The sequence below is a fragment of the Amphiura filiformis genome, chromosome 7, assembly GCF_039555335.1.
Source record: "Amphiura filiformis chromosome 7, Afil_fr2py, whole genome shotgun sequence".
Classification (NCBI taxonomy): domain Eukaryota; kingdom Metazoa; phylum Echinodermata; class Ophiuroidea; order Amphilepidida; family Amphiuridae; genus Amphiura; species Amphiura filiformis.
This window is the reverse complement of record NC_092634.1, coordinates 50,402,182-50,407,739: the sequence shown is the minus strand read 5'-3', so window position 1 is coordinate 50,407,739 and position 5,558 is coordinate 50,402,182.

Genomic DNA, 5,558 nt, shown 5'->3' with positions numbered 1-5,558 from the left:
AGGGTCGCATGTGCGACTAATGTATCATTTGCACCAGAAAAGTTTAACTCGAACTTCGTTCATTTGAGCGCATTTCGAGTAACAAACTCGAAAACCTGCAAAATGAGCGTACTTCGAGTTAAAAACTCGAAAACCTACAAAATGATCAATATTCGAGTGAAATCCATATTTACTATATATGAAAGGCAAAATACTTCAGATCAATCTAGATTAACCTTTGGCCTAATAATATGTGTCTACCACTTTGATTAAGGGCCGCATGTGCGACAAATGCATCATTTGCAACAGAAAAGTTTAACTCGAACTTCGTTCATTTGAGCGCATTTCGAGTAACAACCTCGAAAACGATATCAAAATAAAAATGCTTGACGAGAAAAAAATTCGACAAATGACTCCAAAATATAGGAACTGTATACAAGTACTAAATTTAGAATACGATGATATGATCATGGTTGTGTTGTTAGTGTCTAAGTAGGCCTATATATGTTTTCGGAATAGTACATTTGTCGCGCATATTTAGGCAAATTAATCTAAATTGATCTGAAGTAGGCCTATGTTGCCTTTCATATATAGTAAATATGGATGAGACTCGAATATTAATCATTTTGCATGTTTCAGTTTGAAACTCGAGTAGGCTCATACCGCTCATATCAGCGCTTATTTCGCAGGTTTTCGAGTTTGTTACTCGAAATGAACGAAATTCGAGTTAAACTTTCCTGTTGCAAATGATACATTTTTAGGCATGCGGCCCTTATTAACCCTCGTCCTACCAAGCCTTTTTTACTACGTATCTTAACAAGGGGGGTGGTTACAAAGCACCCCACACTTGCGAAGTATTTTGCCTTTCATATACAGTAAATATGGATTTCACTCGAATATTGGATATTTTGCAGGTTTTTGAGTTTTTAACTCGAAGTACGCTCTTTTTGCAGGTTTTCGAGTTTGTTACTCGAAATGCGCTCAAATGAACGAAGTTCGAGTTAAACTTTTCTGTTGCAAATGATGCATTTGTCGCACATGCGACCCTTAATCAAAGTGGTAAACACATTTTATTAGGCCAAAGGTTGATCTAGATTGATCTGAAGTATTTTGCCTTTCATATATAGTAAATATGGATTTCACTCGAATATTGGTTATTTTGTAGGTTTTGGAGTTTTGAACTCGAAGTACGCTCATTTTGCAGGTTTTCGAGTTTGTTACTCGAAATGCGCTCAAATGAACGAAGTTCGAGTTAAACGTTTCTGTTGCAAATGATGCATTTGTCGCACATGCGGCCCTTAATCAGTGGTAAACACATATTATTAGGCCAAATGTTAATCTAGATTGATCTGAAGTATTTTGCCTTTCATATATAGTAAATATGGACGAGACTCGAATATTAATCATTTTGCAGGTTTTCGAATTTTTAACTCGAAGAACGCTCATTTTGCAGGTTTTCGAGTTTGTAACTCGAAATGCGCTCAAATGAACGAAGTTCGAGTTAAACTTTCCTGTTACAAATGATACATTTTTCGCACATGCGCATGCAAAAAAGAAATGTGTGCTAAAGCTTAAATAAAAGCGTTTTGGGTTACGGTAAACTTTACTCTGTTGGGGTGTTGGATCCCGGGCTGGATACCACGATACCACCCCTTCGTTGGACTATATGGTTAATCTAATGATCTGAAGTAAATTTAGTTTACCTTACATTATGAGGTATGAATGAAACTCGAACATTTAAAATTTTGCAGATTCTCGAATTTAAACCTCGAAGTAGGCTCATGTTAAAGGTTTTCGAGTTTGAAACTCGACGTATGCCAAAATGAACGATTTTCGAGCTATATAAAAAGTAGAGGGTGCTAAAACTAAATAAAAGCGTTTTAGGGTTACGTTAAAGTCATCCGTAAGGGGAGTTGGATACCACGGTACCATGCACCCCCTGCGTTAGAGTAGGGTTAATCTAATATGATGTGAAGTAGTTTGCTTTTCATTATAATAGGTATAAATGAAACTCTAAAATTAAACATTTTACAGATTTTCGAGTATAAAACTCGAAGTAGGCTCATTTTGCAGGTTTTCGAGTTTGAAACTTGAAGTATGCTAAAATGAACGATTTTCTAGTTTGAATTTTCTGATGCAGATTTTCCTTTTTTCTCGTTATCCACGAGCCCTTAATATAATGGTACGTGTATATATCCCGGTATATATATATATAAGTTAACCCTAGTCTAATTTTAGTCATTCTGGTATCAATGTAGGCCTACTCGGGAGGGTAATACCCCCGAGGTTAATACCTATCCACTAGTAGGCCTACCCCTTTTTATGAACAACTAGTGTGCTTTTACCGGGGCTTTTACGAATTCCGTGGAGAACGTAATAACAAATTGGATAGAGAAGGGTTAAACATTTGTGCTTTCTCTTCATGTCGGAGAGGGGATATCCTATAGCCTACTTCAAAAGCAGATTGAAAATTAAAATTGCAACTCGATACTCGAAAATTGAACTCGATACTCGAAGATTTCAACTCGATACTCGAAAATTGCAACTCGATACTCGAAAATTTCAACTCGATACTCGACAATTGCAACTCGATACTCGAAAATTTCAACTCGATACTCGAAAATTTCAACTCGATACTCGAAAATTTCAACTCGATACTCGAAAATTTCAACTCGATACTCGAAAATTGAACTCGATACTCGAAAATTTTAACTCGATACTCGAAAATTTCAACTCGATAACTCGATAAAAATTGCAACTCGATACTCGAAAATTGCAACTCGAAACTCGAAAATTTCAACTCGATACTCGAAAATTTCAACTCGATACTCGAAAATTTCAACTCGATACTCGAAAATTGCAACTCGATACTCGAAAATTGCAACTCGATACTCGAAAATTTCAACTCGATACTCGAAAATTTCAACTCGATACTCGAAAATTTCAACTCGATACTCGAAAATTTCAACTCGATACTCGAAAATTTCAACTCGATACTCGAAAATTGCAACTCGATACTCGAAAATAGCAACTCGATACTCGAAAATTTCAACTCGATACTCGAAAATTTCAACTCGATACTCGAAAATTTCAACTCGATACTCGAAAATTGCAACTCGATGCTCGAAAATTGCAACTCGAAACTCGATACTCGAACTCGATACTCGAAGATTAGCAACACTCTAATTTATCTAGTTGCTTCTGTTTTGGGTTAAAAACTCACAAAAATAATTGTTACTTCTTGATTCGATAATACTAGTAATTTGTTTGCATGAAAATAACTTTCTTATCTCAGGAATAGATGTTTATTGATTTTATTGCCAAAGAACTGAATCATTCTTTTCCCAGTGCAGACAGACACAATAGAAATGGGGTGATAATCTAGTAATGCGGGTCAAACAGTGAATTTCTGTTCACACTACAATTGACCCGGTCATACCTGGTTTGACCCGGGTTTTAACCTACTCTTTCCTAGGTTGAAAAAAAATTGACCCGGGTCGATTTTTTTGAGGTTTTTTCCTGTTCACACTTATAACCATGCACCCGGGTCTAACACGGGTTGTACCCGGGACCCAGGGCAAAACAGGCATAGTGTGAACACGACCTTAGTGAAAAAGTTAACGGTTAAACCACATAATACATTATAATATGATTATAATAAGCTCATGTACAGTGTATGTAGCCTACTTCAAACAAAGATAGTTATTTGCCTCAAATGTAACTTGATCAAAAACTAAATAATAACAGTAATATTTTATTAAAAGTGTATAAAACAGTGCATGACTGATGACTCCTTGCTCTCTTCAATCTTGTGACTGAAATTTTGAAATACAATAATGAATTGGGAATAAAAGATGTCAATCAGGCACGTTGCCAACAGTGGCAGCACCAGGAATTTTTTTCCGAGGGGCATTGAGGGGCAAAGTCAATTTCGGGGGGCCAAATCAACAAATTTTACTCAAAATTGCCGCAAAATGTGGAAATTTTAGTAATCTTGGGTTTTTACTGGGGGGAATTACGATTCAAAATTTTTGCGCTCTGCACACTTTCTTCGTATTGAAGTTTTTGCCCCCTTGGCGCCTTCCCGCAATGAATAATTTGTCGTCGGTCTGTGTAGGGGGAGGGGGGGGGGGGGCATAAAAATTTTCATAAGGGGGTCGTAAAAAATTTAGCCCAAGATAGGGTGGGGGTCATAAAAAAATGACATCCCCTGAAGCAAGCAGGAGCATAATTATTTAAACTTTTCTGTAGGCCTACTGTTTTCCTATAGCTTTTGTAGTGTTATTTACAAGGTGCCCCATCAATGTGTGCCAAAAATTCCTAGTACCCCCACCCGGGACCCCCACCCACCCCAACATAGGCTTGCAAAATATTGCCCCCCAGCTTGTTAAAAAACAAATGCCCCACCCCATTTTACCCTCCCCCAGGGCTCATAATTATTGCACAGCCCCTAAAAGAAATGCTTGTTTTCATAGTTTTAAATCCTATCGATTGCCGCGCCTTCCCCAATAATGCCAGTTGATCCTTTTATTGGATGGAATGACGATGACGTGATTTTTATACCCTTTCGACACATTTTCTGTAAAATTTTTGTGGCTGGGTTGCCGATGATACTTACCCACATATATTTACAAAGTTATGGAGTTGCTCTTTGTGCTATCACGTTTCTGCTCATCGTGGCCAATGATTTTTATAGGAAATCATCATTTGGTGCATGACAGCAAATGATCCCCTCTTTTATTAATAGGCCTAGTTCTGAAATGATTTCACAGAAAGGTTTGTCCCCCCCAAAAAAAAAAAAAAATTCCAGGGAGTAGTGTCGTTAAAGTGACTAAAAATGGGACAAACAATTGTATATGGGAACGAAAATTTGACTTCGCCCTCTCACACAGAAAACTGGCTACGCTGTTGAAAAAGGGGGTTATTTAGTTGAGAGTGAGGTGAATGACTGAATGTGCCTACACATTCCCATCAACCATTCTCAGCGAGTCCCCCACCCTAGACGTGTACTCCCATTCACCAAAAATGTGTCCCTAACTCCCTCCCTAGTCCTTTCTAAAAGTACAAAACATTTCATACAATTTTTAAAATATTTAAGAGGATTTGGCTATATAGGCCTACCCAACATTGCACTTCCAGCCTACATCCAACATGATAAGGTGCGATTTTTTTTATTTTTAGTTTTAGTTTTGGCTTTTTTTAGTTTTGTGACATGTAAGTTATGAATTCAAATGTTTTGTTTTTGGCAGAAGTATAGTTTGTAATATCTGCAGCCCCCCCCGTTTATCTTCAGTAGATAGCAAACCCCACAGCTCAATACAAGGTGTTAACTAGTAACAAACGCAGGGCGCATGCGCGAGCCGGGAAGTTCAAGCTTGCTGTAGAATCGGTCCCTACACATGTACGACACGTTTGCAACGCCCCGACTCAGGTGTCAATTTGTGGATTAAATTAAATAAAATTTAATATCTTTTTTTCTATATGTCCGTTTCTCCGTCTCCCGGAGAATTGACTTGAAAACACTATGAGGAATACTCAGTTAATTTTTGAGGACAAAAATCATGAAATTGGTGGTGTAC